Source organism: Coregonus lavaretus (assembly GCF_964263955.1).
Source record: "Coregonus lavaretus genome assembly, chromosome: 17".
Lineage (NCBI taxonomy): Eukaryota > Metazoa > Chordata > Actinopteri > Salmoniformes > Salmonidae > Coregonus > Coregonus lavaretus.
This window is the reverse complement of record NC_140004.1, coordinates 21,832,411-21,859,475: the sequence shown is the minus strand read 5'-3', so window position 1 is coordinate 21,859,475 and position 27,065 is coordinate 21,832,411. Positions and strand designations below refer to the sequence as shown.

The window sequence follows — 27,065 nt, the reverse complement described above, 5'->3', positions numbered from 1 at the left end:
CTGTCAGGGCAGAGAAAAGCAGTGTTTGATAAAATGCCAAAGGATGAAGTTCAAGTTCAAGTTTGTTTATCAAATCAAATCAAATTTTATTGGCCACATGCGCCTAATACAACAGGTGCAGACATTACAGTGAAATGCTTACTTACAGCCCTTAACCAACAGTGCATTTATTTTTTATAAAAAAGTAGAATAAAACAACAAAGAAAGTGTTGAGAAAAAAAGAGCAGAAGTAAAATAAAATAACAGTAGGGAGGCTCTATATAGAGGGGGGTACCGGTGGAGAGTCAATGTGCGGGGGCACCGGCTAGTTGAGGTAGTTGAAGTAATATGTGGGTAGAGTTAAAGTGACTATGCATAAATAATTAACAGAGTAGCAGCAGCGTAAAAAGATGGGGTGGGGGGCCAGTGCAAATAGTCTGGGTAGACATGATTAGCTATTCAGGAGTCTTATGGCTTGGGGGTAGAAGCTGTTGAGAAGTCTTTTGGACCTAGACTTGGCACTCCGGTACCGCTTGCCGTGCGGTAGCAGAGAGAACAGTCTATGACTAGGGTGGCTGGAGTCTTTGACAATTTTGAGGGTCTTCCTCTGACACCGCCTGGTATAGAGGTCCTGGATGGCAGGAAGCTTGGCCCCAGTGATGTACTGGGCTGTACGCACTACCCTCTGTAGTGCCTTGCAGTCGGAGGCCAAGCAGTTGCCATACCAGGCGGTGATGCAACCAGTCAGGATGCTCTCGATGGTGCAGCTGTAGAATTTTTTGAGGATCTGAGGACCCATGCCAAATCTTTTCAGTCTCCTGAGGGGGAATAGGCTTTGTCGTGCCCTCTTCACGACTGTCTTGGTGTGTTTGGACCATGATAGTTCGTTGGTGATGTGGACACCAAGGAACTTGAAGCTCTCAACCTGTTCCACTACAGCCCCGTCGATGAGAATGGGGGCGTGCTCAGTCCTCTTTTTTTTCCTGTAGTCCACAATCATCTCCTTTGTCTTGGTCACGTTGAGGGAGAGGTTGTTATCCTGGCACCACACGGCCAGGTCTCTGACCTCCTCCCTTAAGGCTGTCTCATCGTTGTCGGTGATCAGGCCTACCACTGTTGTGTCGTCAGCAAACTTAATGATGGTGTTGGAGTCGTGCCTGGCCATGCAGTCATGGGTGAACAGGGAGTACAGGAGGGGACTGAGCACGCACCCCTGAGGGGCCCCCGTGTTGAGGATCAGTGTGGCAGATGTGTTGTTACCTACCCTTACCACCTGGGGGCGGCCCGTCAGGAAGTCCAGGATCCAGTTGCAGAGGGAGGTGTTTAGTCCCAGGATCCTTAGCTTAGTGATGAGCTTTGAGGGCACTATGGTGTTGAATGCTGAGCTGTAGTCAATGAATAGCATTCTCACGTAGGTGTTCCTCTTGTCCAGGTGGGAAAGGGCAGTGTGGAGTGCAATAGAGATTGCATCATCTGTGGATCTGTTGGGGCGGTATGGAAATTGGAGTGGGTCTAGGGTTTCTGGGATAATGGTGTTGATGTGAGCCATGACCTGCCTTTCAAAGCACTTCATGGCTACAGACGTCAGTGCTACGGGTCGGTAGTCATTTAGGCAGGTTATCTTAGAGTCCTTGGGCACGGGGACTATGGTGGTCTGCTTGAAACATGTTGGTATTACAGACTCAGTCAGGGACATGTTGAAAATGTCAGTGAAGACACTTGCCAGTTGGTCAGCACATGCTCGGAGTACACGTCCTGGTAATCCGTCTGGCCCTGCGGCCTTGTGAATGTTGACCTGCTTAAAAGTCTTACTCACATCGGCTATGGAGAGCGTGATCACATAGTCATCCGGAACAGCTGGTGCTCTCGTGCATGCTTCAGTGTTGCTTGCCTCGAAGCGAGCATAGAAGTGGTTTAGCTCGTCTAAAGTTTGTTTATTTGTCATATACACATTATATAGGTGGAGTACACAGTGCATCGAAATGCTTACTTACAGGTTCACATCTCGACAATGCAAAAACAATCAATCAATCAACTGGAGATCAAATATCACAGATGTATTGAGGAGCTTGCTCAAAACATTGCTCTTCATCACAACCCCTCTGATCCCATCAGTGAATTATTCACCTGACCACTACAGCATGAGGGATCAATAGATCAATATTGCAATAAGCCCTCTGACTCTGCTTCATCTGCATTGCTCACACTGTCTACAGTGCTATCAATGGTCGGTCAAGTGACTGCCTTCAAACTGTGGCTGCCTGGCTAAGTGCCTGTGCCAATTCAGAAGGTCCCTGACGGTCCTTACTCTTCTATTTTAAGAGACGTCCTGGGGATTTCAGAGTTCTGGAAGTGAAGTAGGATGTGTTCCTGAAATTAAGCACACTCTGCTAACTCAATTTGTCCAGCATCTTAGTTATACTCAGGCAGGATCTGCGTATTGTCATTTTGTGTTTCCATATGTTTTATGCAGAGTTTTACTGACAGGAGAGGACATTCCATTTCCCTGAACAAGGTGTAATAGCATCACAATCTCTCTCCAACATAAACCAATTTCAACATAACAAAGTTTCATATGATTCACATTGTTACCCCATGAGATACATCTTTGATCAAATAAAACAGACCACAGGGAGTGCCATTATGCAAGGATCCAGCTGAAATCACAGTCCTGTATAAAACACTTGAAACCAAAGAAAGTATTTCAGTAAATTCAGCCATGGTCTTACCAATAGGCCTGGCAATGCAGAATAACACAGTGTTCTTTTGAACAAAAATACTCACACCAACATCTCTTTTGATTAATTTACACCATCAATCATATATAAGCATTCCTCCCTTGCAGTGTCTAAGAGCTTCTTAGCAAGCCTAGAAAACTATCTAACCGTAGATCAGTGTAGGATCCAATAAAATTGTGGTGGAGAACATAAGTTGACAGACGGACATCCTCCATCTACAAATAAGGCTGCATTGATTAAATAAAATTGAGCGAATGGGTAAACATAGGCAGGCTACTTTTCCTCACCTCACGTCTCGAAAATGGAGGTTGCTGATCTCGTTATTCGGTTTCCCAGGGAACCAGATTTGCTTCTGTGTCATACCCTGCTACCACCCATGCAATGAGCTCTAGATTGACAGAATATAGACCTATCATAAACCCGTTATACTCCAACGGGGGTATGGCAACTGAATGAGCTTTACCAGGAGTCCCCAATTACATTCAGCCGAGGGCCGATTTTTTCTTGAGCGGATGTTCGGGGGGCCGGAACATAGTTATTATGTGTAGGCTACACTGCAATCCCAAACAGATAGCCTATAGTATTTGACAAATCCAGAATAATTTCTAACTTTGATCACATTGCGATACGATCACATATGTCGCTCTATTTATGGGTGGGAATAATGTTTTACATATATATTTAGTAGGCTATAGATTTTTTTTTTTATGCTCATAAAATCGAATTTGGTCCGCAGGCTACGGATTGGGGAACCCTGGTAGACTGACAGCCACGCGCAAAAATGTAAACAATGTGTCCAGACTCGAGCCAGACTGCACCATGAGGCAACAAAATAGAATAGCATACCATGCCAGCCACTATACCGTGGGAAATTAGAATTTCACATGTGAATGAAAGCCAATTATTAAAACATACCAGTTTTTCTTCCTATCTGCCTCGTGATATTCATTCATAAATGGCCCACCCTCAGTCAACCTCCGGAACGACGAGTTGCAACAATGTAACTGTTTTTCAAAATGAGCACGCGAAACTGATGACGTTGGGTTTCGACGAAATTCGAGTGTATACTGCTGGGTAGGTATTTTTGGTCACTGTGGGTTGAGTTCCAATGTAGGGCTATTATTGGATCCTCTAACAGTGGCTATCTCAAAATGCACGCCAATTCATATGAAATAGCTCCAATATTAAGTTACAGAATGGGAGAAGGCGGGGATCTTGGACGGCAGGGTGGATTGCCAGTTTACCAGATCACTGAAGATCATGCTACTGTTTTGACAGAATAAATTCCTCAGTCTAATGCCATTCTCTCTCGTTGGTCATGTTGGCTATTTGGCCACGGTCTGAAGCAGACTGCGCTTAGCAAATACCAGTAGTCCCTTCATCAATCAGCAAGACCTGACCTAGGCACCTTGGCTGCAGTTCAGACATCTCGCTGTCTAATGCCGGGGCAACCAACTGTCTGTCAGGCTGTGTCATAAAATATGCAAGCACTAGCCTATCTTGTCTGCAATGAAGAATGCCGTAGTTATTTCGTTATACTATGGATTTAGTATAGATTCTCATGAGACTATGACCATTTAGTTAGGTAGCTTTAGATGCAAACTAGACTGACATAACTAGTAGCCTAAGTTTGATAGATCATAGCCCCAAATCCACATTATTTCAGAGGATTCCGTTCATTGGATAACATAGCCATACAGATCATATGATAGAGTCTTTACAATAGGATATATCCGCTCCAAGAACTCACCATACGTTCAATTTAAGAAGGGCTTAGCTAATAACATTCACCCAGCTTGCTACGAAAGCGTTTTCCAACAAGCCGAGTCACTGGTCATTCGGATCCACTGCATTACGTTATGTAACACCCAGTGGTTCCTTATTGTGCCATTTTGTGTTATTGAGGTGCATGACAAAGTATTCGATTATTATAGCCTATAATTATAGGCTACTAACCCATTGGCCTATCCTTACCGCAACACAAGGAAGTGGTGCATCGGATTGACCGACGTTTGAGACCGAGAAGTAGAGGGCTCCATGGGATGCGGCTTGCACCTGACCGTTGCCTGGTTTGAACTTCATCTTCGCAGCAAGGTTAAATATAGGAGATTAAATATAGGCGACCAGCGGCTAAAGTCACCAGAAAAGTCCACTTGGTAAAAATAATAAGCGTATCATCACCGTGTGTCCGAGAACACTGGTGGTCTTTGAGTCTGTCTTCACCGTCAAAAGCAGCTCCAGCCTCCGCCAAGCAGCGTCAAAGAACCACCTTCAGTCACCTACGTAGCTTATTATAGAGGCACGCGCACCAACAAAAAACCCATTCATTACAAAACTGCGGTCCACCCCAAATCTCCCGAAAATTCCAAACATAGGCTAGCCGATTTAGCTGTTGTAACTTTTGGTTCACATTCTACTGTAAATAATTCAGTCTCAGCTAGGCTACTGTAGGCCTATGTGACAGGTAATTATTAAGGTTATGTCCAAACTCCAAAGGTCATGTCTAAAATAAGTAATAAACTAGTATAACTACCTCATAGAATTGTAGGCTATTGCCAACATGATGTCTGAACTTACCAATTACAAGTTGCCATGACTGCCATGGTGTGGCACTGTGAGTGAATATGGTTCTGGTGCTGGAATTTTAATTCGATTTTATGATCACTCGCTGCAACCTGGACTCAGGAGTTGACCAAACATAGAGCTCACTGTATGGAATTACTTTTGTGCCTTTAATATTAATCAAACATTTTGAATTTAAGAACAACATTCTTAGTATTGCAAACAAAAATAATGATATTGAAAGCAAAACATTAATAACGCAAAAGTATTGAGAGCAAAATAAATAATATTGCAAGGAAATAATTTTGAAAGGCAAAAACAAAAGTATTGTACCGAGGTAAAATTAGTTTTATATTGTATATTCTGTTTTCTCTCGTCAATAGCTATTGAACCAAGCATGCCATGACCATGAAAATGATATATTCAGAATCTGGGGAGGATGGACAAAAATCCACAGCTTTTTATTATTATTATTGCAATAGCCTACAATTTTAAGCGGTCGTTATACTAGTCATGGCACGCTTTGTGTAAGAGCTATTGAAGATTGAAATCCCAAATCTTATTATATATATTTTTTTAAAGTGGGGATTTTTCTCCATTCACCCCTGATTCAGAATATACCATCTTTATAGTCATGGCATGCTTGGTTCAATAGCTATTGCCGAGAGAAAACCAAATATTCACGGAATATCCAATATAAAACAAAATTGACGAGTCAAAAAAGTTAGTGCAAAAAGGGTAAATGCAGATAGTCTGGGTAGCTATTTGGTTAACTATTTAACTAACTATTTAGCAGTCTTATGGCTTGGGGGTAGAAGCTGTTTGGGGTCTTGTTGGTTCCCGACTTGGAGCATCGGTAAGCATCGGTAATGCTTGCTGTGTGGTAGCAGAGAGAAGAGTCTATGACTTTGGTGGCTAGAGTCTTTGACCATTTTTAGGGCCTTCCTCTGACACCGCCTGGTATAGAGGTGCTGGATGGCAGGGAGCTCGGACCCAGTGATGTACTAGGCCATACGCACTACCCTATGTAGCGCCTTGCGGTCGGATGCCAAGCAGTTGCCATACCAAGTGGTGATGCAGCCAGTCAAGATGCTCTCAATGGTGCAGCTGTAGAATGTTTTGAGGATCTGAGGGCCCATGCCAAATATTTGCAGAATCCTGAGGGTGAAGAGGTGTTGTCGTGCCGTCTTCATGACTGTGTTGGTGTGTGTGGACCATGATAGATCCTTAATGACACAGAGTAACTTGAAGCTCTCGACCCACTTCACTACACCCCCGTCGATGTGAATGGGGGCGTGCTCGGCCCTCTGTTTCCTGTAGTCCACAATCAGCCCCTTTGTCTTGCTGACGTTGATGGAGAGGTTGTTATTCTGGCATCACAATCAATACTGTTAAAGCTGCAAGACATGGACATTATTGTATATAGAGTTTTTTGTTGCAAATGTCGACTTGAAAATCAGAGGCATAAAGCAGATAAGTGTTTAATTAATTCATTGATTTGTCATGTCCATGTCATAGCAATGCACAATTAGCCATCACAAATTATTTAATTAAGGATAAACACTTACTGTACACTTGGAGACCTGTCATAGAGAAATTGTCCTACAGGTAACAGTTATTATTGTCCTTAGAATAACTGGTGTTCAAGAAACAGGTTACAATGTCCACAAAGTGTTCAACTCGTTTTCCTTGATAATGGTTTCCAACATAAGATTGGCAGAACTTCACTAAAGAGTAAGAACATTTCTGCATTGTAATTCTATTTTCAGAATACCTTATTAAACATGTGACTAGTTCCTGGTAACAAATTGGCACTGTAAACTTGACTGAACACAGTTCAGTGACAATGGATAAGTCTGCCCTCCTCTTTCTCATCGGTACAGTTACACATTTTAGTAGTATTATTGGGGATGAAGTGATATTCCTCATTGGCTTCTCTCAGCTATGGAGACAGGTCATCAGCCAGAACCACCAATGAAAAAGGAGCACAAATTATGCAAAAAGGTTAACATGGGTGGAAACCTAACACAGATTATCAATGTAGAACTACCGATAAGAGCAATTGTCGCAATTCAATGACTGTTTTTTTTATTGTTCACAATAACTGAATGCTCCGGTTTAATGCATGTTGTCACAATTCACAAAATTGACCCAAGTATGGTCTTATTGTAGTTCAATTAGGTGTTTGTTATAGCACAGGCAGGGATGACAATTTACACACTGCTGCCCTTCAGGACCAAGAATGAGGATCACTGAACTAGTGCACACTTTGGGAGGAAAGGTAAAGAATCAGGAAACAAGCCGACCCACTACCCCTAAACCGAAGTATGCATTCATACAATCCTCCTCATGGGCTTAAAAAGGAATGAACTGGTGGTGTAAGGAATATGGCAGAAATCCCCCCAACCATGGTGGTAGCAATCTATTGCCTTAAATCCAGGAAGGGGGGTTAACAAGTGCAGATCATTGGAAGAAGGGGGTTTAGGGCACCAAGTCATTTTTCAGCCCTAGCTTCCCATGGGAGGGCAGCTTGGTCAGCAGCATCTGGAAGACAGGAGCAGGCCATCTGCTGGAGGAGCTGCTGGGGTTGCCTGCACACAGCAATGACGTTAGTCAGCTGAACCACTCCCTTATCATCGTTTCCTAAGGGTTGGAACACAAAATAGATTAGTTGAAAGGCACAATGTCAGGTCTGGACTGGAGCAAATAAGCTAATATAGAAAAGGCTTTTCCTCCAAAAAATAATTGTTGTACCTTTCAGAGTCAGACAACAGGAACTCCATATAATAATCAGCCCCCTTACAGAGTCTCTGGTACTGTCCCGTGCAGTTATAATAAAACGACTGTAGCGTTGACAATTGACAATATTTACTACTGTATGCAAACAGAAACAAACAAAATGTCACTTACAATAACTCACAAGAACTCAGTGGTGGAGGATGGGATTACAATAAGAATATAATTCAATTTTAACTCTACTGTGAACACTACCATGCCGTAGATAGTAGCACTTCAATCAGAATATTGCAGTAGACTTCAGTTACACGGCTAGGCGTAGAGATGGTTGCGAGAGCACACAAGAGCTACGTCCCACTTCTCCACCCTTCTCCTGAAGTGTGCACTTGCACACTCCTCTTCATGGATTTAAAAGGATAGGTGTATAAGCATTGGCAGGAGGGAGTTTCCAGCATGGCTAAATCCATGAAAGAAAGTGTGCAAGTGCACACTTTGGGAGAAGGGTGAAGAATCGTAATACTAGAACATGACTTTTAGGTAAAACTCATATTGGGACTGCCTATGAGGAGAATCAGTGCCAAGTAATGACTTGTAATGACTTGCAACCATATATTTAGATACTGTAGACATCTACCTCTATGCTTGCAACCTCCACCTATCTATCCATGTAGTAATTGGCCTACCTAATATAGGATACCTACCTTCGGAAAGTATTCAGACCCCTTGACTTTTTCCACATATTGTTAGGTTACAGCCTTATTCTAAGATTGATTAAATCTGTTTTTTCCTCATCAATCCACACACATTACCCCATAATGACAAAGCAAAAACAGTGTTTTAGAAATGTTTGCTAATTTATTAAAAATACAAAACTGAAATATCACATTTACAGGATTCAGACCCTTTACTCAGTACTTTGTTGAAGCATCTTTGGCAGTGATTACAGCCTCGAGTCTTCTTGGGTACGACGCTACAAGCTTGGCACACCTGTATTTGGGGAGTTTCTCCCATTCTTCTCTGTAGATCCTCTCAAGCTCTGTCAGGTTGGATGGGGAGTGTTGCTGCAAAGCTATTTTCAGGTCTCTCCAGAGATGTTTGATCAGGTTCAAGTCCTGGCTCTGGCTGGGCCACTCAAGGACATTCAGAGACTTGCCCTGAAGCCACTCCTGCATTGTCTTGGCTGTGTGCTTATGGTCGTTGTCCTGTTGGAAGGTGAACCTTTGCCCCAGTCTGAGGTCCTGAGCGCTCTGGAGCAGGTTTTTATCAAGGATCTCTCTGTACTTTAATCCGTTAATCTTTCCCTCGATCCTGACTAGTCTCCCAGTCCCTGCCGCTGAAAAACATCCCCACAGCATGATGCTGCCACCACCATGCTTCACGGTAGGGATGGTGCCAGGTTTCCTCCAGATGTGACACTTGGCATTCAGGCCAAAGAGTTCAATCTTGGTTTCATCAGACCAGAGAATCTTGTTTCTCATGGTCTGAGAGTCTTTAGGTGCCTTTTGGCAAACTCCAAGCAGGCTGTCATGTGCCTTTTACTGAGGAGTGGCTTCTGTCTGGCCACCCTACCATAAAGGCCTGATTGGTGGAGTGCTGCAGAGATGGTTGTCCTTCTGGAAGGTTCTCCCATCTCCACAGAGGAACTCTAGAGCTCTGTCAGAGTTACCATCGGGTTCTTGGTCACCTCCCTGACCAAGGCCCTTCTCCCCCAATTGCTCAGTTTGGCCGGCTGGCCAGCTCTAGGAAGAGTCTTGGTGGTTCCAAACGTCTTCCATTTAAGAATGATGGAGGCCACTGTGTTCTTGGGGACCTTCAATGATGCAGAAATGTTTTGGTACCCTTCCCCAGATCTGTGCCTCAGCACAATCCTGTCTCGGAGCTCTACGGACAATTCCTTCGACCTCATGGGTTGTGCCTTTCCAAATCATGTCCAATCAATTGAATTTACCACAATTGGACTCCAATTAAGTTGTAGAAACATCTCAAGGATGATCAATGGAAACAGGGTGCACCTGAGCTAAATTTCGAGTCTCATAGCAAAGGGTCTAAATACTTATGTAAATAAGGTATTTCTGTTTTTATTTTAATACAGATGGACACACACACACACACACACACACACACACACACACACACACACACACACACACACACACACACACACACACAGCCAATGTGAGAGCCAGGCCACAAAAAAAGAAACAAATGCAAAACAAAACACTGTATAGTGTACTCTAATGAAAAGCTTTCAGATAGTAGTGCCCTAGCTCTTGAGAACCCAAGGCAATACAGCACTGGAGTCATGAGAAGGGCTAGTAGTATTGCTGAGCGATTAGCACTGGAGTCATGAGAAGGGCTAGTAGTATTGCTGAGCGATTAGCACTGGAGTCATGAGAAAGGCTAGTAGTATTGCTGAGCGATTAGCACTGGAGTCATGAGAAGGGCTAGTAGTATTGCTGAGCGATTAGCACTGGAGTCATGAGAAGGGCTAGTAGTATTGCTGAGCAATTAGCACTGGAGTCATGAGAAGGGCTAGTAGTAGTGCTGAGCGATTCGTTTTTTAAAAAGTTGTTTCAGTTTTATTATAAAAAAATGATCACGGTTTTTCGATTTCGGTTTCGATTATTTTTTTAAACATTAAATGCACTATGTGGGTAAAATGCTGTAACAACACAGAATAAAACAATTCATACAAGTCCCATGATGGTAGTGACTGCCCATTACTGCTTATCACTTATTAACCATAATTTATTCACATAACTTTACTTTTAATAAAACATTTCAGTTGTTGTGTATATTACATTTGTTTTATTTCATGACTTCATTATTTCATTCCAAGTCACTATTTCATCTCTTTAGAGCTGCTGCCTATGCTGTCTGACAAAATCAATATTTTAGTAGTTCTTCAAAGTAAATAAGGCATACTTTTATGATGGCTGAATACCAACTATCAATCACTTAGATCATGTATTTTCAGGTAGAGATACCTCGCGAAGCAACTGCTCTGTATCCCTCTTGATCCCGCATTCTTCTGTCTCTTCTCTCTCTCTCTCTGGCTGCATTTACACAGGCAGCCCAATTCTGATATTTTTTTCACTAATTGGTCTTTTGACCAATGAGATCAACTATGAAAAAGATCTGATGTGAAAAGAGCTGATGTGATTGGTCTAAAGACCAATTAGTGGAATAAATATCAGTATTGGGCTGCCTGTGTAAACATAGCCTTCATGTCTTCCCCACACTAACCTAACATAGCAGGCGTAAAAGAAACACACAGACCAGATAAGTAGGTGCACAATGGATTATGGTCATTGTAGTTAATGAACACATTTTCTGCACTAAACTATGTAGAATATTGGCCTGTTGGAAACTACAACTCCCTACTACATTGCACAGTTCGGGCTTGATCTGATTTATCTCTAGAGAAACTGTGCAATGTGCTCATACACTGAAAAAACCTGAATGAAATGCAAATAATTTTATTTTTACCTTTATTTAACTAGGCAAGTCAGTTAAGAACCAATTCTTATTTACAATGACGGCCTACACCGGCCAAACCCGGACGACGCTGGGCCAATTGTGCGCCGCCCTATGGGACTCACAGTCACGGCCGGTTGTGATACAGCCTGGAATCGAACCAGGGGGTCTGTAGTGACACCTCAAGCACTGAGATGCAGTGCCTTAGACCACTGCGCCACTCGACGTTGGTCAATTAGCTGTTTAAAAAACTAAAAATAACAGAAGTGTAGGTTAATTGCTCAGCACTAGCTAGTAGTGCCTTTGTTCTTGAGTTGCGACATACCACTAGAGTAACTTCAATGCATCATATCTTGCTTGCTGGCTGTGATAGAAATTATATAACCATGCTAGGTAGCTAGCTAGCTAATTGTTTCAATGCATCTTCTAAATGTGAAATTACAAGACACAAAAGACACTTACCTAAGTGTGTTTCCCAATGTCCTCCTTGTTGTAAAGGTAACATTAGCTGGCTAGTCATTCCCAGCCACGAGAGCTTTTTTTAATCCAAAATGGAAAACTTTAAAAACTTTAAAAATAAATATTTTTTATACACTAGCTGGCTATTTAGCATAAAACTGTTGCTTCTCGGCATTGCCAGCTAGCTAGCTAGCTAGCTAGCTATCTATCTAACATAGCTGTACTGGCCATCGTGTTATGCTGTTAGCTGGGATATAGAAATATTATAATGAACAGTCACTCCAAAATGGTTGATCAATAGTGACACATCATCTACGCCTCCCTCTAAACCCCACCTACATGGAATGAATGTGCCAAAACTTTGCAAATGCAAGAAAAGGCAGCAAAAGCGAAGGGCAGGGCAACGTAACCGAAGATAGAAAAATTGCAGGCAAAGAGGGAAGCAATTTATTTGCATTCATTTACAATTAATTTGTTCTTGCCTTTCAAAATTATTTCCTTGCAATATTATTTATTTTGTGCCCAATACTTTTGGGTTAATGTTTGCTTTCCATAAATGTTGGTCTTATCACCTATAGAATAACTAATAATACATTGACAGGTGAGGGGAGCTCCGTTTTTGGGGAACTTTACTAATCAAAAAGAATGGTGGTACAACAAGGGGCATGTTCTGAGGCAGCACGCTATTCACACGGCCGTAACACATCTGGACAAGATGAACACCTATGTGAGAATGCTGTTCATTGACCACAGTTCAGCATTCAACACTATTGATTCCTCCAAGCTCGACACCAAGCTCAGAGACCTGGGTCTGGACACCACCCTCTGCAACTGGATCCTGGACGTCCTGACGGGCAGACCACAGACTGTGAGGATGGGCAACAACACCTCCTCCACACTGACTCTTAACACAGGGAAACACAGGAATTTTAAGTTCCTTGGTGTCCACATCACCGAGGACTTTTCATGGATCAACAACACCACCACTCTTGTCAAGAGGGCGTAACAGCGTCTCTACTTCCTAAGGCAGCTGAATAAATTTGGCATGCCGCCCTGGGTCCTCTCCAAATAGTACCGCTGCACAATCGAAAGCGTCCTGACCGGTTGCATCACGGCCTGGTACGGGAATTGCGCCGTCCACGACTGCAAGGCCCTCCAGTGGGTGGTGAAGACGGCCCAGTACATCAATGGGACTATGCTCTCACCCATCCAGGACATCGGAGCATGAGGTCTGAAACCAACATGCTCAGAGACAGTTTATATCTACAAGCCATCAGACTGCTGAACATGTGAACTGGACTGACCACCTGCTCTGATTCTCCACACATTAGCACACATGCACTCACTCATGCACACATTCACACACATACAGTGCCTTCGGAAAGTATACAGACCTCTTGACTTTTTCCACATTTTGTTACGTAAAAGCCTTATTCTAAAATGGATTAAATAAAACAGTTCCTCATCAATCTACAAACAATACTCCATAATGATTTTTTTGCAAACATATTAAAAATAAAAAAACAGAAAAACCTTATTTACATAAGTATTCATACCCTTTGCTATGAGACTCGAAATTGAGCTCAGGTGCATCCTGTTTACACTGATCATCCTTGAGCTGTTTCTAAAACTTGATTGGAGTCCACCTGTGGTAAATTCAATTGATTGGACATGATTTGAAAAGGCAAACACCTGTCTATATAACGTCCCACAGTTGACAGTGCATGTTAGAACAAAAATCAAGCCATGAGGTCGAAGGAATTGTCCCTAGAGCTCCGAGACAGGATTGTCGAGGCACAGATCTGGGGAAGGGTACCAAAAAATGTCTGCAGCATTGAAGGTCTCCAAGAACACAGTGGCCTCCATCATTCTTAAATGGAAGAAGTTTGGAACCACGAAGACTACAGCTGACCGCCCGGCAAACTGAGCAATCGGGGGAGAAGGGCCTTGGTCAGGAAGGTGACCAAGAATCCGATGGTCACTCCAGAGTTCCTCTGTGTGGATGGGAGAACCTTCTAGAAGGACAACCATCTGTGCAGCACTCCACCAATCAGGCCTTTACGGTAGAGTGGCCAGACTGAAGCCACTCCTCAATAAAAGGCACATGACAGCCCGCTTGGAGTTTGCCAAAAGGCACCTAAAGACACTCAGACCATGAGAAACAAGATTCTCTGCTCTGATGAAATGAACATTGAACTCTTTGGCCTGAATGCCAAGCGTCACATCTGGAGGAAACCTGGCACCATCCCTACAGGGAAGCATGGTGGTGGCAGCATCATACTGTGGGGATGTTTTTCAGCAGCAGGGACTGGGAGACTAGTCAGGATCGAGGAAAAGATGAATGGAGCAAAGTACAGAGAGATCCTTGATGAAAACCTGCTCCAGAGCGCTCAGGACCTCAGACTGGGGCAAAGGTTCATCTTCCAACAGGACAACAACCCTAAGCACACAGCCAAGACAACACAGGAGTGGCTTCGGGACAAGTCTCTTAATGTCCTTGAGTGGCCCAGCCAGAGCCCGGACTTGAGCCCGATCGAACATCTCTGGAGAGACCTGAAAATAGCTTTGCAGCAACGCTCCCCATCCAACCTAACAGAGCTTGAGAGGATCTACAGAGAAGAATGGGAGAAACTTCCCAAATACAGGTGTGCCAAGCTTGTAGCGTCATACACAAAATACTCGAGAATGTGATCGCTGCCAAAGGTAGACAATTTAATCCATTTTAGAATAAGGCTATAACGTACCAAATTTTGGAAAAAGTCAAGGGGTCTAATTATTTTCAGAATGCACTGTATATATTCATGCTACACAGACATCACAAATGCTGCTACCAGACTCTTATTATACTGTTCAATTTATACACTTGCCACCCATCCCCCCCTTCCCCAATACACGTGTAAATATTGGACAATAAATTGTGCTTTCCTGTATTATACTTATGCTAAAATGTTTATTCTATTCTACTTCCATTTATTTATGTTTGTTTTCTTATCTTTTCTTATTGTTGCATTGTCAAGAAGGAACCTGCAAGTAAGCATTTCGTTGGACAATGGATACATTCTAATCCTATATGACCAATAGAATTTTAAACTTTAAACATTCTATCAACGTATCAAAGTTAAGAGGTCACAGGTAGGGCTGTGGCTCTCATGAAATTTTGTCAGCCGGTTATTGTCATGCAAAAGACTGCCGGTCTAACGGTAATTGACCGTTAATTAACATAAAAACTTTTAGCATCTCCAGGCCTCCACGCATACAAGCCGCTGATGTGCGCCTTTGGAACATCTATATTTTAAAAAGTCTAATAAATCAATTGAATATACACCATCACAATAAATCCATTATTTATTTTAGGCAGGTCTAAAGAGACATTTGATATGAAGAAAATGTATTTCAGAAGAACAGAATATGAGTTGGCCAACTGTTGAATGCGGAATGAGGGAGCACTCGGTTTGTTGTTTTGGAAAGTTTTGAAAGTCTCTGAAAAAGGGTTATTTTGAAAAAGTTTGGTTACTAGCTAGCTACCTTTTGAGTTTGGATCCCGCAACGCGGTTGGCATCAGTTGCTGGGACTGCTGCTATCTGTCCAGGGATCCTGCCGACCAAGGGTCTGATGAGCTGCATGGCGTAGCAGCTAGCCTAGCTGCCACTGTTAGCTGCCTATCAAGCTAGTGGGGTTTCTTTGAGGGCTTGAACAGAGCCCACGACGCGGTTAGCCTTTGTGGCTAGGACCGCGATTTGTCTCGGGCTTGTGACTGTCTAGATCCCTGAAGTTTGTTACTGCTTCCATCTTCCCTGTGACCTGCCCTGTCTGGAACTGCGAGGGGTAACAGCGTAGCCTATGTTGCTACCACGACAAAGACCAAAACCGGTGGGAGTACCGTTGAGGACAGTGGTGTCTCTCTATCACAGGAGAAAGACAAGGGTCTTTTAAATGAACAAAAAAAATTATACAATCGCTTAAAGTGTTGCATCCAAATAGTGGTGGAGTCAACTAATAACAGAGAGGTCCAAGACCTAAAGAACAGTATGCAGTTCTCCCAGGGTCAGCTCGATGACTTTAACCTCTATGGGATCGGTGTCCCATATACGGGACGGTTGAGCTAACGTGCGCTAATGTGATTAGCATGACTGTTGTAAACAACAGCAAACTTTCCAGGACATAGACATGTCTTATATGGGAAGAAATCTTAAATTCTTGTTAATCTAACTGCACTGTCCCATTTACAGTAGCTATTACAGTGAAATAATACCATGCTATTGTTTGAGGAGAGTGCACAACAACAAAAAACGTATCACAGCAACTGTGAAGGTAAATAATGTACTTACATTCAGTAATCTTGCTCTGATTTGTCATCCTAATGGTCCCAGAGATAAAATGTAGCATAGTTTTGTTTGATAAAATCCATTTTTATACTCAAATGTAAGAACTGGGTTCTACAGTTCGAACCCCTGCTGTCTCTAGCTCCACACCCACCCCGCCCGGCCATCTAGATGTGTGAAAGTTAGTGTATAAGGTAATGATCCATCATGTATGACATTCCTGGGAGTGTGTAGACTTACATTTTGTATTACCATATCATTTTTGTATGTTCTCTATAGTTATGTACTTGAAAATGTATCAATGGACCAATTCGGCACATCTGGGCAGACTTGATACAAAATAGTCCAACATTGCAATGCTTCACTGGGTCAATCTGAAACTTTGCACACACACTGCTTCCATCTAGTGGCCAAAATCTAAATTGCGCCTAAAGTGCAATATCATAATAATAATATAATAATACTATGCCATTTAGCAGACGCTTTTATCGATCATATTGTGGCCTTTCTCTTGCATTTCAAAGATGATGGAACAAAAAAATAAATAGATCTATAATAAATATTATCTTTTACCATATCTAATGTGTTATATTCTCCTACATTAATTTCACATTTCCACAAACTTCGAAGTGTTTCCTTTCAAATGGTATCAAGAATAGATTTGGGTATGTCATTTTAGGGGAAAATTGAAAAAAAGGATCCGATCCTTAAGAGGTTAAACAGGAAAAGGGCAAGATGACAGCAATCTGTAAGTCATTGAGAGATGATATCAGTTCTGTATGTGAATCCATGATAACAATGGGTGAGAAATCAGATTATCTCGAGGGACAATCAAGGCGGAACAACATTGTTGTGGACGGAATTGCAGAATCTCCACGAGACCTGGACTGAGTCTGAGGACAAAGTGAGGGAAATGATCTCAGAGAAACTGAAGATGGACCACACAGACCCGTCGCCAGACCTCAGTCTTAAGGGGGGCATATGAAATGCATGGGAGGGCAGGGCACAATTGTTATTAGCCTACAGTACATATATTTAATAATAAATTCCCTCAAGTGGGGGGGCACAAGCATTTTTGGGGGCGGGCCCGGCCCCCTATGGCCCGCCCATAGCGACGGGTGTGGGACCACAGGAAGATTGCGGTGGAGATCGCCCACAGGACTAGAAAACCCACCACCGGCCCAGGTGACTGGCCCAGACCGATAGTGGTCATGTTCTTGAGGTTGAAGGACAATGTAGCTATTCTGGAAAGAGCCAAGAACCTGAGAGGAATGTACATCTTCCTCAACGACTACTATCCTGAAGCTGTGCGCCAGAAGAGAAAATAACTTATCCCGGCCATGAAAGCTACCAGAGCGCGTGGGGACATTGCTTACATCCGCTATGCCAGGCTCATTGTCCTCCCTCCCTCCCAAAAGCCTGGAAGGGATGAGAGAGCCTTTGGGTTCGAAGCTTCAATCCTGCAGCACACACACACACTTACACACACTTAATGGAATGCTGAATGTTTTTTCTCTCTTGCTTTGTTTGTTATTTTCCATATTATGTCTATCTCTGAGAAGCAACCCAGGAAAGGGCTGAAAATAGCCCACATTAATATATGTAGCCGTAGAAATAAGGTTCATGAAATCATATAACTTGCTTACATCAGATACAGTAACATTCATATATTAGCCATTTCTGAGACTCACTTAGATAATTCCTTTGATGATACAGCAGTAGCAATACAAGGATATAACATACAGTGGGGAGAACAAGTATTTGATACAATGCCGATTTTGCAGGTTTTCCTACTTACAAAGCATGTAGAGGTCTGTAATTTTTATCATAGGTACACATCAACTGTGAGAGACCGAATCTAAATAAAAAATCCAGAAAATCACATTGTATGATTTTTAAGTAATTAATTAGCATTTTATTGCATGACATAAGTATTTGATCACCTACCAACCAGTAAGAATTCCGACTCTCACAGACCTGTTAGTTTTTCTTTAAGAAGCCCTCCTGTTCTCCACTCATTACCTGTATTAACTGCACCTGTTTGAACTCGTTACCTGTATAAAATACACCTGTCCACACACTCAATCAAACAGACTCCAACCTCTCCACAATGGCCAAGACCAGAGAGCTGTGTAAGGACATCAGGGATAAAATTGTAGACCTGCACAAGGCTGGGATGGGCTACAGGACAATAGGCAAGCAGCTTGGTGAGAAGGCAACAACTGTTGGCGCAATTATTAGAAAATGGAAGAAGTTCAAGATAACGGTCAATCACCCTCGGTCTGGGGCTCCATGCAAGATCTCACCTCGTGGGGCATCAATGATCATGAGGAAGGTGAGGGATCAGCCCAGAACTACACGGCAGGACCTGGTCAATGACCTGTAGAGAGCTGGGACCACAGTCTCAAAGAAAACCATTAGTAACACACTACGCCGTCATGGATTAAAATCCTGCAGCGCATGCAAGGTCCCCCTGCTCAAGCCAGTGCATGTCCAGGCCCGTCTGAAGTTTGCCAATTACCATCTGGATGATCCAGAGGAGGAATGGGAGAAGGTCATGTGGTCTGATGAGACAAAAATAGAGCTTTTTGGTCTAAACTCCACTCGCCGTGTTTGGAGGAAGAAGAAGGATGAGTACAACCCCAAGAACACCATCCCAACCGTGAAGCATGGAGGTGGAAACATCATTCTTTGGGGATGCTTTTCTGCAAAGGGGACAGGACGACTGCACCGTATTGAGGGGAGGATGGATGGGGCCATGTATCGCGAGATCTTGGCCAACAACCTCCTTCCCTCAGTAAGAGCATTGAAGATGGGTCGTGGCTGGGTCTTCCAGCATGACAACGACCCGAAACACACAGCCAGGGCAACTAAGGAGTGGCTCCATAAGAAGCATCTCAAGGTCCTGGAGTGTCCTAGCCAGTCTCCAGACCTGAACCCAATAGAAAATATTTGGAGGGAGCTGAAAGTCCGTATTGCCCAGCGACAGCCCCGAAACCTGAAGGATCTGGAGAAGGTCTGTATGGTGTGTGCAAACCTGGTCAAGACCTACAGGAAACATATGATCTCTGTAATTGCAAACAAAGGTTTCTGTACCAAATATTAAGTTCTGCTTTTCTGATGTATCAAATACTTATGTCATGCAATAAAATGCTAATTCATTACTTAAAAATCATACAATGTGATTTTCTGGATTTTTGTTTTAGATTCCGTCTCTCACAGTTGAAGTGTACCTATGATAAAATTACAGACCTCTACATGCTTTGTAAGTAGGAAAACCTGCAAAATCGGCAGTGTATCAAATACTTGTTCTCCCCACTGTATATAGAAGAGACAGGAATGCTTATGGGGGAGGTAAATGTAAATGTAAATGTAAATGTGTTGCTATATATATATATACACTACCGTTAAAACGTTTGGGGTCACTGTTTTCGAAAGAAAAGCATTTTTTTTTGTCCATTAAAATAACATCAAATTGTTCAGAAATACAGTGAAGACATTGTTAATGTTGTAAATGGCTATTGTAGCTGGAAATGGCAGATTTTTAATGGAATATCTACATAGGCGTACAGAGGCCCATTATCAGCAACCATCAGTCCTGTGTTCCAACGGCACGTTGTGTTTGCTAATCCAATTTTATCATTTTAAAAGGCTAATTGATCATTAGAAAACCCTTTTGCAATTATGTTAGCACAGCTGAAAACTGTTGTGCTGATTAAATAAGCAATAAAACTGGCCTTCTTGAGACTAGTTGAGTATCTGGAGCATCAGCAATTGTGGGTTCGATTACAGGCTCAAAATGGCCAGAAACAAATAACTTTCTTCTGAAACTCGTCAGTCTATTCTTGTTCTGAGAAATGAAGGCTATTCCATGCAGGAAATTGCCAAGAAACTGAAGATCTCATACAACGCTGTGTACTACTCCCTTCACAGAACAGCTCAAACTGGCTCTAACCAGAATAGAAACAGGAGTGGGAGGCCCCGGTGCACAACTGAGCAAGAGGACATACATTAGAGTGTCTAGTTTGAGAAACAGACGCCTCACAGGTCCTCAACTGGCAGCTTCATTAAATAGTACCCGCAAAACACCAGTCTCAACGTCAACAGTGAAGAGCGACTCAGCATCCCGGAGTCGCCTCTTCGCTGTTGACGTTGAGACTGGTGTTTTGCGGGTGAAGCTGCCAGTTGAGGATCTGTGAGGCGTCTGTTGAGTAACAGGGTGTTAGCACTAATGAGAATCTCCAGACTGAGGTTATGTGGGGTCTGGTACATTAACCAGTGTGTTAGCTAGTGTCAGTAGTGGTGGAGTTGAGTTCACTTAATAACGGAACTGTTTGTGTTTCTAACCCAATTCATTACCATGGCCAAATTAGTTTCTTTACCAAAAGCCATTAGTCCAGCAGAGGACATGTTAAGGGGGGTTAATTTGTAGAATTAATGATGCATTGCAGCAGATCTGGAGCGACCCTGGTGCACAACTGAGCAAGAGGACAAATACATTAGAGTGTCTAGTTTGAGAAACAGACACCTCACAGGTCCTCAACTGGCAGCTTCATTAAATAGTACCCGCAAAACACCGTCAACAGTGAAGAGGCGACTCCGGAATGCTGACCTTCTAGGCAAAGTTGCAAAGAAAAAGCCATATCTCAGACTGCCCATCTTAATCTTTTCTTTTTATTGGCCAGTCTGAGATGTGGCTGTTTCTTTGCAACTTAACTTAAAGTTAATGTGGGATAGGAGGATTTTTTTTTGTTATCGATCAATAACGACAAATCCCCTGTCATTGACAACTTAGATGGAAAGCTACTGAGGATGGTAGCTGACTCTCTTTACTGGTTCTAACAGCAGACCTATCAGCTTGTTGCCAGCTCTTAGCAAACTGTTGGAAAAATTATGTTTGACCGAATACAATGCTATTTCTCTGTAAACAAATTGACAACAGACTTTCAACATGCTTATAAAGAAGGGCACTCAACATGTACTGCACTGACACAAATGACTGATTATTGGTTGAAAGAAATTGATAAGAAGAAGATTGTGGTAGTTGTACTGTTAGATTTCAGTGCAGCCTTTGATATTATTGACCATAACCTCTTGTTGAGAAAACGTATGTTTTATGGCTTTTCAACCTTTGCCATATCGTGGATGTCACGTTCGTTTATAGACGGGACGGACCAAGGCGCAGCGTAATATGCATTCATGTTTATTTATTGAATAAACACCACGACAAAACAACAAATGAAACGAAACGTGAAGTCCAAGGTAGACAAAGAACATACCTCACACGGAACAAGATCCCACAACCCACTAGTGCCAATAGGCTGCCTAAGTATGGGCCCCAATCAGAGACAACGAGCGACAGCTGCCTCTGATTGGGAACCACACCGGCCAACATAGATCTAGACATCCTAGATCTAAACATAGAAAATACAACATAGAACATCACCACAATGAATATACACACCCTGACTCAACATATACGAGTCCCCTGAGTCAGGGCGTGACAGTGGATTAGGGGCTATCTATCTACACTGAACAAAAATATAAATGCAACATGTAAAGTGTTGGTCCCATGTTTCATGAGCTGAAATAAAATATCCCAGAAACTTTCCATACACAGAAAAAACGTATTTCTCTCAAATTTTGTACACACATTTGTTTACTTCCCTGTTAGTGAGCATATCTCCATTGCCAAGATAGTCCATCCACCTGACAGCTGTTGCATATCAAGAAGCTGATTAAACAGCTTGATCATTACATTGGTGCACCCTGTGCTGGGGACAATAAATCGGCACTCTAAAATGTGCAGTTTTGTCACATAACACAATGCCACAGATGTCTCAAGTTTTGAGGGAGCGTGCAATTGGCATGCTAACTGCAGGAATGTCCACCAGAGCTATTGCCAGAGAATTGAATGTTAATTTCTGTACCATAAGCCACCTCCAACGTCTTTTTAGAGAATTTGGCAGTACTTCAAACTTCCAAGTTGGCGTCGTAACCAACTTCAGTGGGCAAATGCTCACCTTTGATGGCCACTGGCACGCTGGAGAAGTGTGCTCTTCATGGATGAATCCCGGTTTCAACTGTACCGGCCAAACTGTTTGCTGATGTCAACGTTGTGAACAGAGTGCCCAATGGTGGTAGTGGGGTTATGTTATGGGCAGGCATAAGACAATGAACACACTTGCATTTTATCGATTGCAATTTGAATGCACAGAGATACCGTGATGAGATCCTGAGGCCCATTGTCGTGCCATTCATCCGCCGCCATCACCTCATGTTTCAGCATGATAATGCACAGCCCCATGTCACAAGGATCTGTACACAATTCCTGGAAGCTGAAAATGTCCCAGTTCTTCCATGGCATGCATACTCACCAGACATGTCACCCATATTTTTGTTCAGTGTAAAATAACTCAGAGGGGTTTCTTTAATGGAATCCTCTCTAATGTCAAACATGTAGGGTGTGGTGTACCGCAGGGCAGCTCTCTAGGCCCTCTACTCTTTTCTATTTTTACCAATGACCTGCCACTGGCATTAAACAAAGCCTGTGTGTCCATTTATGCTGATGAAGTCACTGAAACTCTAAACAAGATGCAGTCAGTTTTGGAATTGGTGGCCAGTAATAAACTATTTTGTACAAATCATTCCCTAAACTCTAGACCTCAGCTGAATCTGGTAATGAATGGTGTGGCTGTTGAACAAGTTGATAAGACTGAATTACTTGGTGTTACCTTAGACTGTAAACTGTCATGGTCAAAAAATATAGATTCTATGGTTGTAAAGATGGGGAGAGGTCTGTCCATAATAAAGAGGCACTCTGCTTTTTTGACACCACACTCCAAAAAGCAAGTCCTGCAGGCTCTCGCTTTGTCATATCTTGATTATTGTCCAGTCATGTGGTCAAGTGCTGCAAAGAAAAACCTAGTTAAACTGCAGCGGCACGTCTTGCTCTTCATTGTAATCAGAAGTCTAATATAAATACTATGTATGCCAGTCTCTCTTCGCTAAGAGTTGAGGAGAGACTGACTGCATCACTTCTTTTTATAAGAAACATTAATGTGTTTGAAATTTCAAATTGTTTGCATAGTGTGACGACCCTCCCACTCTGTCTGCCGTATTCTCTCTCTTTGCTCTTGTTTCCTTATTAGGATGCCGGAAGGCGGAGTTGCGAGGGTCGTCAGCTACATGGGAAACACCTGGGCCCGGGTGTGTCCCAGGATAAATGGACCTCTTCTACATTCATTGGAGAGACTCTCTCCATGCAGACACCTTGATTGATTTTTGTTGTGGTAGTTTTGTGGTTTTTGGTTGTTTGCTTTGGCACCTTTCAACACTTGCATTATTACATTGATGCATGCAAAACACTCACTTATACTACTGATTACTGATTACACACACCATTGTTAATTATATTTAGTTTACTTTAGTTAATAAACATATATTTTGGTATTCCTTGTCTCCACGGTGTCTCCCTTTTTGTTACGAATTTTGAGCCGGTTCGTGACAATAGTCAATTTACACACAGCTTTGACACACACACTTACTTCACCAGACTGGCCACCAGGGGTCTTTTCACAGTCCTCAAATCCTGAACAAATTCAAGAAAGCGTACAGTATTATATAGAGCCATTATTGCATGGAACTCCCTTCCATGTCATATTGCTCATATGTGTTTGATGTGATTTTCGATTGCATTTGCATTGATGTCAGAGTGGTTAGAGGGACAATAGAGCACTGAGTACGAGGCCATTAGCGGCCTGATGGTCGATAGAGAGTTGGGTACTACTAACATATGTCCAGAGTGCATAAAATGAGATTAATGTGACTCATTGGTCACGTAGAATGTTACTGCAGTCATGACTCATGACTGCCAGTGTGACAGTAATAATGTCACAGCAACAGCCATAGTCACATAATTAACACACACACACACACACACACACACACAGGTCAGTAACTCCACCACCACCCAAGTCTCTAATAGCTGGTACTTCTCTCACAGCTGGTACCTCGGCCTTCCACATTTCCACCACACACACAGTTTGCACAGACTCACCAATGCCGAGGACGGGTCCAGTCGAGCTCCCAGTTCGTCTGGTGTTGCTCCTGGTGAAGGGTATGTGGTCGTCAATCACATCTGCTTCTCATCTGCATCTGACAATGCTGGCTCGCTGAGTTAGTGGTTAGATGGTCGGGGTGAAGACTACAGAAAGTCGGGTGCAAGGGCTGTGGTTCATCTGGCTACTCATCCTAGGATGCAAGAGGTGGCAAATAGTCCGGGTAGCCATGATTAGCTGTTCAGGAGTCTTATGGCTTGGGGGTAGAAGCTGTTAAGAAGCCTTTTGGCGCTCCGGTACCGCTTGCCATGCGGTAGCAGAGAGAACAGTCTATGACCAGGGTGGCTGAAGTCTTTGACAATTTTTAGGGCCTTCCTCTGACACCGCCTGGTATAGAGGCCCTGGATGGCAGGAAGCTTGGCCCCAGTGATGTACTGGGGCGTACGCACCACCCTCTGTAGTGCCTTGCGGTCGGAGGCCGAGCAGTTGCCATACCAGGCGGTGATGCAACCATTCAGGATGCTCTCGATGGTGCAGCTGTAGAACCTTTTGAAGATCTGAGGACCCATGACAAATATTTTCAGTCTCCTGAGGGGGAATAGGCTTTGTCGTGCCCTCTTCACGACTGTCTTGGTGTGTTTGGACCATGATAGTTTTTTGGTGATGTGGACACTAAGGAACTCTCAACCTGTTCTACTACAGCCCCATCGATGAGAATGGGGGCATGCTCAGTCCTCTTTTTTTCCCTGTAGTCCACAATCATCTCCTTTGTCTTGATCAAGTTGAGGGAGAGGTTGTTATCCTGGCCCCACACGGCCAGGTCTCTGACCTCCTCCCTATAGGCTGTCTCATCGTTGTCGGTGATCAGGCCTACTACTGTTGTGTCGTCGGCAAACTTAATGATGGTGTTGGAGTCGGGCCTGGCCATGCAGTCATGGGTGAACAGGGAGTACATGAGGGGACTGAGCACGCACCCCTGAAAGACCCCCATGTTGAGGATCAGCGCGGCAGATGTGTTGTTACCTACCCTTACCACCTGAGGGTGGCCCGTCAGGAAGTCCAGGATCCAGTTGCAGAGGGAGGTGTTTAGTCCCAGGGTCCTTAGCTTAGTGATGAACTTTGAGGGCACTATGGTGTTGAACGCTGAGCTGTAGTCAATGAATAGCATTCTCACATAGGTGTTCCTCTTGTCCAGGTGAGAAAGGGCAGTGTGTAGTGCAATAGAGATTGCATCATCTGTTGGAGCGGTATGCAAATTGGAGTGGGTATAGGGTTTCTGGGATAATGGTGTTGATGTGAGCCATGACCAGCCTTTCAAAGCACTTCATGGCTACAGACGGTAGTCATTTAGGCAGGTTATCTTAGTGTTCTTGGACACAGAGGCTATGGTGGTCTGCTTGAAACATGTTGGTATTACAGACTCAGTCAGGGACATGTTGAAAATGTCAGTGAAGACAATTGCCAGTTGGTCAGCGCATGCTCGGAGTACATGTCCTGGTAATCCGTCTGGCCCTGCAGCCTTGTGAATGTTGACCTGCGTAAAAGTCTTACTCACACCGGCTACGGAGAGCGTGATCACATAGTCATCCGGAACAGCTGATGCTCTCATGCATGCTTCAGTGTTGCTTGCCTCGAAGCGAGCATAGAAGTGATTTAGGTTGTCTGGTAGGCTCGTGTCACTGGGCAGCTCACGGTTGTTCTTCCCTTTGTAGCTTGTAATAGTAGTCTGTAATAGTGCGATTCAATCTTAGTCCTGTATTGAGTCTTTGCCTGTTTGATGATTCGTCGGAGGGCATAGCGGGATTTCTTATAAGCTTCCGGGTTAGAGTCCCGCTCCTTGAAAGCGGCAGCTCTACCCTTTAGCTCAGTGCGGATATTGCCTGTAATCCATGGATTCTGGTTGGGGTATGTACGTACGGTCACTGTGGGGACGACGTCATCGATGCACTTATTGATGAAGCTAGCGACTGATGTGGTGTACTCCTCAATGCCATCGGAAGAATCCTGGAACATATTCCAGTCTGTGATAGCAAAACAGTCCTGTAGCTTAGCATCTGCGTCATCTGACCACTTCCTTATTAACCGAGTCACTGGTGCTTCCTGCTTTAGTTTCTGTCATGCACACAATATTCTACAACCTGGGCTTGCCTATTCTTCCGGGGAAGATTCACATTCTAGTGACTCGTAAAAAATATGTGCAACGGCTGGCAGGTAGTCCAGCATTGTCATCTCTGTATTTTTATTTCTTTACTGGAAGAGGAGGCTCGTAGGCCCTGGGTTAGTGGCTTGTGAATGAGGCTGACCAGGACTTCCGTCCCTCATACTGGCTGTGGCTCTGCAGGTGTGTGTGTTCCAAGGATCATCAGCTGAAATTATAAAGGACGGCAGAAACAATATTTACAATACAATTCTAATTAGTTTTTCAACCAAATGCCCTACCATCACTTTTGGTATAAAGCAGTGCGCTGGGGTTAGGAAACCCCTCTAAAAGACAAACAGACAGCAAGAGAGACAGAAATTGATTTTTTGTAAAGTACCTGAGAGTTTGAGCCACATCTGTGAGGTGATGTGAAGTCCAGAGGTGGCCAGGGCCCCATTGTGAACATATTTCTGCCCAGTGTGAATGCTCTGAAAGCACATACATTAACTTAAGTTAATATGAATAGCAAGAAAATACAGAGGACCCAATGTAGCCAGAAGAGCCAGCTCACATGTAAGTTATTGGGATCCGA

General features: G+C 43.3%; 1 long non-coding RNA gene across 1 annotated transcript; it reads right to left on the bottom strand.

Moving 5' to 3' along the window:
* Positions 1-6,744: 6,744 nt before the first annotated feature.
* On the bottom strand, positions 6,745-12,222 carry LOC311144455. The gene is made up of 2 exons (XR_014614501.1): positions 11,955-12,222; positions 6,745-7,922 (listed from the first exon to the last, which is right to left on the bottom strand). It is a non-coding gene; the product is annotated as an uncharacterized lncRNA (long non-coding RNA).
* Between the last annotated feature and the right edge of the window lie 14,843 nt (positions 12,223-27,065).